The 15343-nt window shown below is 32.8% G+C and overlaps 1 long non-coding RNA gene across 7 annotated transcripts; it reads right to left on the reverse strand.

The window, feature by feature from the left end:
* Positions 1-6938: 6938 nt before the first annotated feature.
* LOC145800272 (uncharacterized) lies at positions 6939-14740 on the reverse strand. 7 transcript variants are annotated; one of them, XR_014341439.1, is made up of 6 exons: positions 14208-14732; positions 11960-12144; positions 11113-11176; positions 10566-10730; positions 10347-10476; positions 6939-7380 (listed from the first exon to the last, which is right to left on the reverse strand). It is a non-coding gene; the product is annotated as an uncharacterized LOC145800272 (long non-coding RNA). The 7 variants fall into 7 exon arrangements; XR_014341436.1 differs by lacking the exon at positions 6939-7380 and adding an exon at positions 8462-8712; XR_014341435.1 differs by lacking the exon at positions 6939-7380 and having other exon boundaries at positions 10219-10476; positions 14208-14597; positions 14690-14740.
* Between the last annotated feature and the right edge of the window lie 603 nt (positions 14741-15343).

The raw sequence follows: 15343 nt of genomic DNA on the forward strand, positions 1-15343 counted from the left end.
TAGAAGAAAATCAGCGGGTTCCTCTCATTCAGAAGCATTTGTTGTGAGAGGCCAAAGCAAAACAAGGGGGAGGAGTAAGACTTCTCATGGTCGTGATCAAAGCCGTGACAAATCAAGAAATGGTTCTTTTTCAAAGAAAGACATTGAGTGTTATTATTGCCATGAGAAAGGGCATATAAAGCGGGAATGCCAAAAACTCAAGAACAAGGAGAAAATGCGTGACAAAAGTGTGGATAAGAAGCAAGAAGACACAACGGCAGTTACTACCGATGATCTCATGGTCGTTTGTGAAGATGATTGTATCAATTTTGTGGGCCAAGAAAGCAATTGGGTGATTGATTCCGGTGCTTCTTTTCATGTGACTTCTCGAGTTGAGTTCTTCACTACTTACACCGAAGAAGATTATGGTTCTGTTCGAATGGGTAATGAAGGTTTGTCCAAGATTATTGATATGTATCATGTTTGCTTGGAAACAAATTTGGGCTGCAAGTTGTTGCTTAAAGATGTGAGGCATGTTTCCGACATTCGCCTCAATTTGATCTCTATTGGGAAACTAAATAATGAAGGCTTCAACAACAAATTTGGTGATGGAATATGGAAGCTCACAAAGGGTTCTTTGGTGGTGGCTAAGTGCAAGAAAGCTCATACACTTTATTCGATACAAGGAAAAATTTGTAAAGGTGTTGTCAATGCACTTGAAGATGATACTTCTACCGAATTGTGGCACAAGCAGCTTGGCCACATGAGTGAAAAGGGGCTACAAGTTTTGTTCAAGAAAGAGCTTCTACCTGGTTTGAAAGGTACACATCTTAAAACTTGTGTTCATTGTATGGCGGGTAAACAATATAGAGTTTCTTTTCAAAAAAATGTTGCTTCTAGAAAAGAAAATGTTTTAGAGTTGATTCATTCGGATCTTTGTGATCCTTTAAAAGTTAGAATACATAGTGGTGCACTTTATTTTGTTACTTTCATTGATGATTATTCAAGGAAAGTTTGGGCTTTTCTATTAAAAACTAAAGATCAAGTTCTAGAAATATTTAAGCATTTTTAGGCCATGGTTGAAAGAGAAACAGGGCAGAAATTGAAGTGCATCCGATCAGACAATGGCGGTGAATACATTGGGCCATTTGATGAGTATTGTCGCAGCCAAGGTATTCGGCATTAAAAGACAATTAAGAAGACTCCTCAACAAAATGAAGTTGCCGAGAGGATGAACAACACCATTATGGAAAGAACAAGGTGTTTGCTTTCACAAGCTAAATTGCCAAGATCCTTTTGGAGTGAGACAATGAAGACAACAGTTAACGTAATCAATTTGTCTCCTTCCTATCCTTTGAATGGTGATGTTCCAGAAAGAGTTTGGACCAGTAAAGATGTATCTTATGAGCACTTGAGAGTGTTTGGTTGCCGAGCTTTTGTTCATATTCCAAAAGATGAGAGGTCCAAGCTTGATAACAAGTCAAAATAATGTATTTTCTTAGCTATGGGCGTGATGAATTTGGGTAAAGATTATGGGATCCGGTCGACAAGAAAATCATTCGAAGCCGTGATGTTGTGTTTCTTGAAGATCAAACAATTGAAGACTTTGGCAAAGGTGATCAACCGGAGCCAAAAACTAGTGATCTCATTGACATGGATTCATCTCCTTCATCTTCAGTGGATGATGAAAATGGGGGAGATGTGCAGCCACATATTGAAGATATAGAGGATGATGCTAATCCTAATGAAGTTGAGCCAGAAATTGAGAAAGAGCATCTAACTCAAGAACCACCACCACAACTTGAGTTGAGGAAATCTACAAGGGACCGACAACTTTCAAGAAAGTATCCTCCCAATAAATTTGTGTTGATTTCCGATCAAGGGGAGCCTGAGAGCTACCAAGAAGCAATTGAGCATGCAAAGAAAGGTGATTGGAAAAAGGCCATGGACAAGGAGATTAATTCCTTACTTGAAAACCAGACTTATGATTTAGTGAAGTTATCTAAAGGGAGGAAAATTCTGAAAAATAAGTGGGTCTTCAAATTGAAGAATAATGGCAAGAATCTGAGGTACAAGGCACGTCTTGTTGTGAAAGGCTTTGGACAAAAGAAAGGCATTGACTTTAACGAGATTTTCTCACCGGTTGTAAAGATGTCTTCTATTCGGGTTGTACTTGGCATGGTTGCAAGTATGAACCTTTAAGTTGAGCAACTTGATGTGAAGACCGCATTTCTTCATGGTGATCTTGAAGAAGAAATTTACATAGAGCAACCAGAAGGTTTTGTGGAAAAAGGAAAAGAGAAATTTATTTGCAAATTAAAGAAAAGTTTGTATGGCCTCAAGCAAGCCCTGCGGCAATGGTACAAAAAATTTGATTCTTTCATGATGAATAATGATTTTTCTAAAACCACTTCGGCCCATTGTGTGTTTGTAAAAAAAATTTTGAATGGTAAATTTATTATTCTTTTGCTTTATGTTGATGACATGTTAACTGTGGGTCAAGATTCTACCATGATTAATAGGTTGAAATTGGAGTTGAGCAACTCTTTTGATATGAAAGGTTTGGGACCGGCAAAGCAAATACTTGGTATGAAAATTGTTCGTAATCACAAAGAGGGGCTGATTTGGTTGTCTCAAGAAAGCTACATTGAGAAAGTTCTTAAGAGATTCAACATGAATAAAGCAAAGCCGGTTGGTTGTCCACTTGCAGGTCACTTTAAGCTTAGTTCGAATTAATGTTCTACAAGTGAGAAAGACAAGGAAGAGATGTTGAAAGTTACTTATGCTTCAGCAGTTGGTTCTTCGATGTACGCCATGGTTTGTACAAGGCCGGATATTGTTCACGCCGTTGGTGTAGTGAGTCGGTTTCTCTCTAATCCGGGTAAAGAACATTGGGCAGCGGTAAAATGGATTCTGAGATATCTTTGAGGGACATTGGAGGTGTGTTTGTGTTTTGGAGATAGTAAACCGATGCTTGATGGGTACACAGATTCTGACATGGCCGGTGATGTTGATTCTAGGAAATCTACTTCGGGGTATTTGATGACTTTTGCAGGGGGAGCTGTGGCATGGCAATCTAAATTATAAAAATGTGTTGCTCTCTCAACTACCGAAGATGAATTTATTGCTATTACGGAAGCTTGCAAAGAAGAGTTATGGTTGAAGAAATTTTTGCAAGAGTTGGGTTTGAAGCAAGAAAGGTATGTGCTTTATTGTGATAGTCAAAGTGCTATTCACTTGAGTAAAAATTCTACTTTTCATTCGAGATCGAAACACATTGATGTGAGATACCATTGGATTCGTGATGTGTTAGATTCGAAACTGTTACAACTCGAAAAGGTTCACACAGATGATAATATTTCAGATATGTTGACTAAAACTTTGTCGAGAGACAAACAATTGAAGTGTCGAACTTTGGCGGGTATGGTTAATGTCTCCACCTAAGTTGATATGGGGAGAATTATTGGGGTATAACTCCTTATTGGAGTTTGAGACCCAATTGATTTTGGAAAAAAGAATTTTAATTTGTTTTGGTTTGAATATAATATATTTTTAATATATTATATCTAATTTTTAGAGACCCAATTCAATTTGGTAACAATTAGGATTTGATTACAAAACCCAATACTCAACTATATATATATATATATATAGCAATAGCGGAGGCTACAATATTTTTTGATTATTCGGTGAGTTTGGATTTTGGTGGGTGAGTAGCAGCTTTTGATCAAAATTTGGTGGGTTCTTTGTGAGTAATTTTGATGCTGTTATAGTCTCAGTTTTGGAGCTAATTTGGATTATTATTTTGGGTCTTCTACTACTCTGGTTTGAAGATTTTTGTTCATCTATTTGGTGAGGTCTTTCTTCTTGTTTATTTGTGATTATTTGGAATTCACCTAAGAGTGGTTTTGTGAGACCATTCGTGTCTCGTTTGTAATCGTTTGGAAACTATTTGGTTGATAATGGAATCAGATTTTGATCCCGTGGACGTACCTCACATTGAGGGAACCACGTAAAAATTCTTGTGTTGCTTTTGATTTAATTTTTTCGCATTAATTTTTATTCTCATTGATTGATTTACTTATGAAAAATCATTAATTTTTCCTAACAACCGGTGAATACGTGGGACTTACTAAAGGTTGTCTCTTAATGATTTGAATCCTTTATCTTTTAAATTATAATGTATAAATTATTTATAAAAAAAAATAAATTGATCTGATAATCATAATCAAATTAGTTTATTACATTTATCTCTAAAAAATAAATAGTCTAATTTTTTAAATAATATTTGCATGCATTTATTTGCAAATAAATATCATAAACTAATATATTTAATATTATTAGATTGACTTGAGTTTTTCATCAACTGCATATGCTCTATGCTCTATGCTCTCTTGTCTGCTGATATTTTGTAAGCCTTTTGGCATTCTTGAGTTTAAAAAAAAGAAAAAAGAAAAAATATATATTATAGATCTCAAATTTTCTACCAAATAAATAATCAAATGTTTCACATGGGTGTGGGGTTTACAAAATTACAGACCCACACCGATGTGAGACATTTAGTCATTTGTTTAGTAGAAAATTTGGTATCCCTAATATTAAAAAAACCTCATATGCAGTTGTTTTCATTTAATGTCCTCTTAAACCGTTTAAATTAAGTTAAAGAAACAAGAATTTTTCCGTTGGAAAGAAAATTTATGATCTAAATCCACGTTTGTTTGGCTTTATGGGATTGAGAGGATTAAAAGTATGATAAAATTGAGTGAGGCGATTATTAATATGGTAATATTAGGTTAGAGATATAGAATAAACTGTGTTTATTTGTACATTACCAAATTAGTATAGTGTTGTCATATAAAATTAATATTTTTTAATTTCTAGTATTTTTTTAATATTATAATTACTAAATTTTTTTGTTCTAAAAAATATAAATTTTGGTTAAAAATCATTTGAAAATTTATTAATCCCCTCACTTAATTTCTAATCCTAACCCCCCATGGGATTGGCAATCCCACCAATGGGAGGATTACTAGTCTAAAGAGATAGTTAATCTCCTCACTCATATCCCCAACTAAACACTAAATCTTATGAACTATTAGTCCAATCTCTCTCTTCAAAAAAAATAAACAAACATAACCTAAGAGTTGCTCGAGAGAAAGAGATGCTAAGTCTTTCCATGCAATGAAACCAAGCAAGTCATTCCAAATAAACTTTGAATTATTTATACTTTATTAACACCTAACAAAAATTTCACAGGAGTCAATAGTTTATCATGCAGCAGTAGCGGTCCAAAGTTTTTTGAAATTTTAGAAATATCAAAATAATGTCTTGTTTTGTTAGTCATTTGAAAATTTTGGGAGCTTAAATAATAAATTTGGAGGTCCAATTTGACGAATTAAGTCATTTTTATCATGCAAATAATTAAAATGATGCAATTTATGAATGCAGAACTAATCATATAACTGTTGACATAAAATATAGGATAAATTACACTGGCACCCCTGACGTTTGGTCTGATTACATTTCCACCCCTAACGTTTTGAAAATTATATTCTCACCTGTATAATTAATATTTTGATTTTATAAACCCCTTTACTCTGAAGTGGACATTAAACCTATTAAAAGAATCTTGATGACATAAGCAAAAAAAAAAAAGTTTTAAGTGACTAATTTGCCCTTTGAGACCTTAAAAGTCTTTTGTAACCTTATACCCTATTTAAAAGTACCAATATACCAGAAACAAAGGTCCAATCATAATAGACACTACACCATTTCACTTACATTTGCATTTGCAATTCATTTACTCGCCAAATATGGCTTGAGGTAGGTAAAAACTACAAAAGGATATTATTCATCATCTTTGGTTCTAGAAAATTGAGTCCACATTTTAAAAAATTGAGTTTTTTTTTTATATTTTTATTTTCAATGTTTTTTTTTTTTGTAGTGAATTTTTTTAAAATTTTAAACAAATTTTTAATTTTTTAGACACACCTAATATAAATAAACTTAAAAAAATATAATATTTGTGAAAATAAACTTAAAAAAAAATTACCAAATACAAAAACAAAAAAAAAAAAACAAAAATTCAACACATTTTTGTATTTTGTTGTATTCATTTTGAATTTTTAAAAATTTTTGTGCATTTTTTTACTTTTTAAGTATATTAAGAATAAGTGGATCTATTTTTTTTTTTAAATATTAAAATATTTATTTTAAAAATCATTAAAAATATAAAAATATGAATTGAAAATTCAGAAAAACTATTTTTGAAAACTCAAAATCAAATAGGGTGATTGTCATTTTATCTGAAATGACATGAAATGAATAAAATATCTACATTTTTTTATTTGTTTCTACATATAAAGTTTATGGGCAAAAATGTCCTTTTCATCCCAACATTAACCCCCTCAAAATAAATGGGTGATTTTATTTAGGAGTACTTCCGTGTAGGTCCTAATAAGTGAACTTATTGTCTAATAAGGCCTCGTTTGGGAACAGGCTAATTTAGTAACTTTTTGGCTATTTGGCTAAAAAGGTAGGTAAAAAAAACTTGTATATTTGGGATGACTTTTTGGCTAATTACGAAAAGATGTGCAAAAAGTAGAGAGAAAAGAGAATCTTTGACTTTTGGGTATGAGTTGTTGGCTTTTTGGCTAATTTAGTAACTTTTTGGCTAATTGGCTAAAATAGCCTCTTGCCAAACGAGGCCTAAGTTCTATGAAAAAAATTTGTCATAAAAAAATATCATTAATTATAAGTTTTAGCAACAATTTATAAAAATCATGACCAAAAAAAGACACTAATTGTCAAGTTTTAGCGACATATATCAAAAATTGTCACAACAAAATTATTTTTAGCGACAATTTTATCAAGACTTATTTTCAATCAGACTTGATGGGAATTAAGTCAAACTATTAGGACCTATTGGTAATTTATCATTTTATTTACACCACTAATACTCTCAGTACACACCATTACTTAGTACAAACACAAAATAATTTTTAGGGTTTAAAAATATATTAGTTCACACCTTCACTTTCCATTACTAACCCTATATTAACACATTACTAACTGTTTAAATACACATCATTATACACACCACTACACACACCAAAACTCTTCATCTTCACCACTACACACAACAAAAACTCCACAATCTTCAAAAGAGATACCGATAGAGACTATTTTCGTCGATCTTGATCTCCATCGCCGGCGGAGGTTTCATTCAGCCTCCATTTTCGTCGGTGTTGATCTCCATAGTTGGTGTTGAACTCTCGTTGTGTCGCATCTCATTATCTCGTTGTGTCACATCTCGTTGTCTTGTCGTTTCAAATCGCCGACGGAGTGTTTCATTCGGCCTCCATCTTCACCAATGTTGATCTTCATTATCAGTCTTAAAATCTTGTCTCTCGTCATTGTTTCAAATTCATCATATTAGTAATGTTCAAGTTGAACAAACTTAACATGTTTAAAAATTTATATCTGAACAATAAATAAAAGTTTAATTTATTTTAACAGAACTAACTTAAAATGTTTAATTTTTATTTTTTTTATAAACATTTAATATTTGGTCAATCCAAATAATTTGAACAAACACTACAACAAGGTGGGTCTTGGATGACGAATTTTTTTTGTCTCCAAAGAACTAATTTCGTCATTATAGATATTTGTGAAGAAATATTTTCGTCACCGGGTTCGTCATTGAATGTTTGCCACTAAAAAGCATCGTGATGTAAAATAATTTCGTTGCCAATGACATTACTTCAGTGACGAAACGTTTTGTCACCAATAAAACAACATTTTGTCATTAAAAATCCTCATTTTCGTCACCAAATAGTTATTCAATACCACATTTATAACTTTAGTTGACGAACAAATTTGTCACACACATTAATCATTGGTGAGGAAATAATTTCGTCACAATAAGATATAAAGTTGATGAAATTTTTCGTCTCCAAACATCATACATGAGTGACGAAATATATTTCGTGGCAAAAATATATATATATATATATATGTGACGAAATCTTTAGTCACCAAACAACAAAATCAATGAAAACTTTCATATATAACTTGCAATAAATTTTGTCACAAAAAATATCTATTAGCGACGAATAATCACTTTGTCATAATAATAAGTACAAATGACGAAAAAAATTCATCACTAAACTTGTCCCATATTTTATATTTCAATTTAAATTATTATTTCACAAATATCCCTGCTCATATCCCAATAACCTTTTAAATGTAGTAAGAAATCCATTAGCTATTATACACCACTCCGCAAACAAAATAAAAAATCACAAAAAAATTTGGGTGGTGATTAAGAGCTCTAATAATAAAGCTCTAATAAGAGCACTAGTGACATGGCAACCTAAAAAAAAAAACAAAAAAAACAAAACAAAGGCAAAAATATCAAATCATACAGTGGGGCCCACAGGTTAGAGCTCTTCTAGAGCTCACAATTTAGAGGTCTCAAACATTTTTCAAAAAATTTATATTATAAATCAAAATATATCTATCAAACAAATTTAATAATAATCCATTAAGTATAACAAAAAAAAACCCATCAAGGTAAATCTCCAAATAAACTAACATGGAGTCCACAAAAAAAAAAAAATTAACACTCGATCTTGATTTGTAACTAAAACTAAGTATCAGTTCAGAAGAAAAAAAAATTTAACACTTGATCTTCATTTGCAAGAATGCTTCCAAATGTCATCAAAAACTAATCTGCAAAGAAAATAATGAAAAAAAAAAAATTTAATATATTATCAATTACATCTAAACTGATATTTAAATAAATTTATTTTATAAACCAATTTAGTAGAGATGCATATAACAATCTAAAACTTCAAAAAGTTGAGGTGATCCTTGATGATAACCAACACGGAAAATAGAAGATGACAAAAGATTGCAGGAATACCATGTATCACTAGTACTAATGCCAACAAGAACCAGAGAGAATCGCAGGACATGTTTGACACAAACTAATCAGCCCACGGCTTTTACAGGAGTTAACATTTTCATCGAAATCTATATATGTTCCTGTTTTATTTTTAACCTCAACAAGGTAAAAAGGTCAAAACACATACATGCGAGCAAACATAAAAACAAAAACAAACACACATGAATAGATATTGAAATAAAAACACAATTAGACCTCCAAACAGTTTGGATTAATTACATTTTATATGGTTTTGTCCAAAAACACTCTACTTCCTTCATGTTTAAAAATATACACATTAACCCTCCTGAAATTTGGAGTAAAATCTTTGGGCATTTCATTTATTGAGCGGTCTTTAAACCCTTTCCTTTTTGTTTGTCTCATTTATCTGTATTTATAGAAGCTTTAATTTTCATGCTTATCTTAATTGTTGGTTCAGTTTATGCATGGCGAAAAGGGGCATTGGAATCCCTCGACCTATTCTCAAACTTTAAATAGGTAGGACGGCGCAGCTGCTCCATTGAGCTGCGCCACGGAATCGAGAGCTCCAAGTGGGCCATTTTTGATAAGCAGAACTGGCGATGCGGGATGAACCGGAAGTCGAGTAACTATTTTATGAAAATTGTTTCATGATCACAAAAACAGTGGGAAAAAATGAAGACAGCAATATGAAAAATATGTGGCACAAGGTTCATGAAGACTTGAAAATCAGGATGATTTATGCATCTGGAAGTTTATGAACAGCTGGTAATGCCAAACGCCTTGCAAGCAATGCTATGCATAAACAAATTTGGATTCAATATAAAGTGATCATTATCTGGTTACAAAAAATAAAATAAAATAAAATAAAATAAAAAAATTAAAAATAAAATAAAATAAGAGGAAGAAGAAGAAGACATCACACAATTTCATTCTTCTACATAATTCTGTTCACCTGAGCACTATATCATTGTAGTTGGGTTCTAAATCTTCACTACATGAAGAAGCAAAATTGTACTGCTTAAAATTTGAAAAGCACTTGAAAATGGAAATAAGTTTTGTTTTTCCAGCATTGTTAATCATTCCCTTGTAAAAAAAACATGATGTGACAACAACAAATTTAAGTATAAAAGTTTCCATGAAGATATTTAACTTTAAAATCATTGTTTTAGGAATCCCAAGTGAAATAACATATTCAAGAAATTACAAGATTTGAAAACACAGGATTCAAAACTCCATGACAAATCCTATACATTTAAATAATGAGACAAAATCACAAACTTTTAGTAATTTAACATCCAATAGAACAATAATGATTTTAAGTGATGGGCTCACTTCTTGGGCTCTGATAGATAAATACTGTAATGTAACACATGGTATCAGGGAAATACATTATATAGTCATTATTCTGAATCAATAAGTTGTACATCAAGAGACTAACCTTTGGATTAAGGGCCTTCAATTGATCTTCAAACAATTGACGGTAGCAACAAAAACTTCAATCTATACAAACTACATTATAGATAGTTCCATGTAATTCAAGTGGGTTGCTACCAGCAGAATGGTGTAGCCTGTACAAGATGTTGATGAATTAGGTCCATCAGTTTTGCTCAGGGTACTACAGAGCCTTGAAATTCAATATGAAAAAAAAGTCGGTTACCTGGCAACATTTTGTGTAATCATGAAATTTATCTAGATGGTTTTTTCAAGAGATGACAAAGCAATATGAGCTGGACCAGGCTGTGCTGCAATGAAGCGTCTCCATCCTGCATAGCTCTTTGCCCAATACCGCCTTTTGGCCCGGGTTAAACGGAGAAACTCCTGTCTACAGAAGATCCCAAGAGGGCATAAATTAATCATGGAGTTTCAGCCATTCAATGTAAACAAGGACAATTATAGTGGACTATTTCAAGTAACTGATCAATTGTGCCAAATTTTTGAAACACCAAGAGGAAATGTTAACCATTAAATTTCATGCAGTTTTAAGGAAGAATGGAAGGAACATATGAAAAAAACCTCACTTTACATGAGATCTATATCAAAAAGATTCATGTCTATGGTTCCATTAGTTAAATTCAGAATAAATTCAAGAAAACAAAGAACACCGATGAAATTAAGGAACAAGGCAATGTCACAATGTCACAAAATGGATACAAAGAGCACATTAATTGACAAAATAATCAGCTCTAAGAATATTAAAAAATTACTTGAACTCAATTATCTTCTAATTCAGCTGGACAAATCAGTGATGCTAATTGCGTAAAGAACACCCTGGAACAGAAATTTTAAGAATTTGAGTCAGGAATTTTGTAAGAGTAAGCAACTGTGCTACAACACCAGTTTAACTACGATTGAATTCATAACACAGAACTCATAAATTAAATGCACAACAAATAAATGATCATGTAGACACATAAAATATTGTTAATTTATATTCTGTCAGATAACTAACTCTTTGTAAAGATTCTCTATCTAATACTTGTTATGAGTTACCATTTGATAGTTTTGGGTGGATTGGTTGCACAATGTCAATTCCATCCATTGAGCTGTCTCGTTGGATTTGGCAGGCCCATTGCTCTGGTAAGGCATGTTTGTTGGGTTCTTTGAAGAGGGAGATTTGATTAATAATTTGTGAGACCTACTTATAAGTGTTTGGTTGGGAATATGAGTAAGGGGATTAACTATTCTCTTCGACTAGTAATCACCCTATTTGTAGGACTATCAATCCCATGGTACATTATTTAATGATTACGTCATCTACAATGCCTGACTATGAAATTTTAGTCCTTATATTCAATAAAGTAAAATAAAAATATTTAAAAATTTCAGCATATTGAATTATGCTAATACTCATAAGTTCAACCCTTTCCTCCTACTGTAAGAGGCCTCATATTACATAATACTCTCGAGGAAAGGAAAGGAAAGGAAAGGAAACTGCAACAGAAAATGCAGGCATGCTAGAAGGAAAATCACAAAATGCAACTTCCTCTAGCAGCCATATCTCATGTAGTAGAAGCCTGATTGATGATTTCAGTGATATTAGAGTTGGATTACCAGTCTCACATAAAAGGCATAGGAATGTTGTTGTTGTTATCATTGTATTGAATTTGTTTTTGGACCGCCTTTACCACTGCTACTCTAGCTGCATTTGCTGCCTTGTTAGCCGCTGCCACTGCTCTGTTCACTCTTTCACCCACTTTCGCCAAGTCATACACTTTCTCTGATGCTCGTCTAGCTTCCTGATAGTGAAATAGATCGTATTAGAAAAACCTGTCAACTGTCTCTTCTTGATTATTTATTTATTTACTCTCTCTTTTTTTTTTTTGAAAAAAAAGTATTAACATTTCAGATTGAATACTGTTTCTCATCTTTAAGTTTGTTTCCCAACACCAAGAGAGTGATGTAGGGTGCCTAACAGAAACCATGAAAACTAGAATGAGATGTTAACCGCATGATCCCAAGACAAAAGTTTAGATTCAGCTGTGCAAATTCTGATTTTTCACTAATTCTATGCCATGTCAGATTGAAAGGAAAATAATTCATTGCCATGACGGACTAATTTAGAGGATCCCAACCACCAGTACCGGATTGACTAAAAGACTACAACATCTAGTTTCAATCAAAAGCTGGAAATCATACATAAGGTCTAACAAAAGATATATTCAAGACCAATGATCATTATCATTATTAAATTGAACCAAGTATTTTACAAGATTAACCATAAAAGTAAACAGATGCTCCAATTTCAAGTTGACAAGGCACGTTAACCTAACAAACTTCTAAGAATTGTATGAATTCATGCCCTTAGCCAAAACCTCAAAAAAGTTCATATTTTACCAAGTTTGTAACGTTTGAAGAAAAAAAATGTCCAGACAAATAGCTATTGACGATTGGGAATGATTTTTGCAAAATTTTGTCAATGAAACGCATGCTGAATACACTTTTCTCCATTAAACATTTTTACAAGACTGCAATGTCTTCTTACCATAGAGCCTTGAAAAATGTGCAAGGAAAATAGATAAAAAAAATGCTCAGCAAATTATCGCTAGTTGCACCACATGGAAAGGGCCACTAGATGCATTTTGTACATTATTTAACGATTATGTCATCTGCAAGGTCTGACTATGAAATTTTAGTCCTTATATTCAATAAAGTAAAATAAAAATATTTAAAACTTTCAGCATATTGTTGGCTGTGTTTAATGCCAAAAAATTAATATTTGTTTAAGTAGCCAAAGCAAAACAAACCTTCAACATCCATAGTAATTCTCCCTAAGCAATTAAATGTATAAGCATCCATTCTAAGTTCCTCCCTGCGCAATTTATATATAAGTGTGAAGCATTTTGTATTTACTTCAGTATATCTTTTTTTTTTTAACAAATATTTACTTCAGTATTTCATTAACACTTCAAAGAGATAAAAAGTTCAAAGGTCATTACAATCACAAATCATAACTGTTCAGTCAGAAATTAAATTACTCAAAACACTTTAAAAACAATCAATTTTTATGTGAACAACTTAAAACTGAGATTTTCTTGCCAAATAGAGTACAAGTTTCTTGAGTATCACTATCCCTGTGATTATCCAACTTCATCATTTGGATAATCAGCTTGTAGTCACTACATTCCAACACTGCTTTCATCTTAATCCAGACACAATCCGTTCATCATCCATATCTTCACTAGTTCCATAGTAATCAATCCTAATCTCGAAATGGCCTAAGCTTTCGCACATTCAAATCATTCAGCAGGTCATGAATAACTACTGAATTCATCAATCAAATTCAATATTCAAACATATAAATTGATTTAACCTATAATATTTTAAATGAAACATGTCGTGATTTGTGGCAACATGAAAATAAAAATTACAAATAAAATAGTTCATACTTCAAGTAGCTGCAGAGGAGCTTTAACCATGGTTCATCCTTCAAATAATCCCCTAACACTAATACTACACGAGCTACTGTACCATCAAAAGATGTAAATTACTGATTTCACCTATGGTTTGGAACTATTACTGATCATTGTGTCAAACTGGACAAATAGAAATCAACAGGCTTGTTAAACATGTAAGCTAACTGTACTGTCAAGCTGCCATAGATGGCCCTTTATTCAATGAAAAAACAAAACAAAAAAAAAATATATATGTTTACATATACTTGTACAGATATATCAGCAAGAAAATTGGAAAAATCATGGATCAATCAATCAAAACAACGAGATAAAGAAGAAATTGAAAAATTAAATTGAGAATTGAAATAGAACTGAAATACTGGAACAATTTTTTCAGCAAAACGAACCTCGCTTTTGCTTCGAATCAGGAGACGACTTCTTCGTAGTGAACCACTTAGTATCCAACTTCTCGATCTCTAATCTTCATCAAACCTCAACTCGCTCTACTATTACTCCATCTTCTATCGATTTGTAATACACTGAAAAATCCCCAAATTCATCTACTTAAAATCAACAGTGACTCAATGCTTAACACACACATTTCGAGATTAGAGATTTGAAGTAAAATTGCAAGCCAAAGTGACATGAGATTGCCGGAGTTGAAGAGTTCAAGATCTTAAGGACGTTGAGGACGACTACTTCGATTCTTGCTCAGATCTCAACAGAATAATTTCAATTTCAAAGATTGATATTCACATATACATAGTATGTAGAGTTACATATACATGCGTGTTTACCTGAGAAGGAGGAAGGATATTAGCAAGCAGAGGTGCTGATCTGAGAACGTCAAGGAGAAAGAGAGAGAGAGAAGAGATTGAGAGATTCATACCAGTATGTGAGACCGAGAGAGAGAGAGAGAGAGAGAGAGAGAGAGAGAGAGAGAACGATCAGTGTTTGTGAAGGGACTAGGGCAAATGTAAGGAAGACGGGAAAATAAATAAAGGAAAATAAGGACTAAGCATCTCCAACGGTTAACCTAATATTTCACCAAATTTGAGTTAAAAAATGATCATTTCCTGAATTTGATACTTCAGACCATCTCCAACGCTGAACCTAAATTGATATCAGATTTAAATTTTGATGAAAAATGTACTTTTCCATGCTCTAACCGTTGCATCAGATGAATATCAAAATGAGAAATCAGCAAAAAAAGTATCAAACTGAAAACAAGTTCTGCATTTTACCAAATCACTGTTACTGACCGTTGAAGGAGATACATCGGTTGCCCGGCCGGTTGACCAACCGGTCAACCGGTTCATGAGATTAGGCGACGGGTTTGGACTGTGAGTGGTTTGAACTGGCTGAACTGGGTTTGAACTGGTCCGTGGCCTGGGGAACCGGTCAACCGGCCGGTTGACCGGCTGGTTGACCATCCGGTCGCCCGGTCTACGCATCCTACAGGTTTGGTTTGACAGGTTTGGTTTTAACAGGTACAATTGTGGACTTGGAATAATTTGAAATAATTTGAAGGGTGATATAAATT

This window comes from Camellia sinensis, chromosome 1, assembly GCF_055761805.1.
Source record: "Camellia sinensis isolate YWXY chromosome 1, ASM5576180v1, whole genome shotgun sequence".
NCBI lineage: Eukaryota > Viridiplantae > Streptophyta > Magnoliopsida > Ericales > Theaceae > Camellia > Camellia sinensis.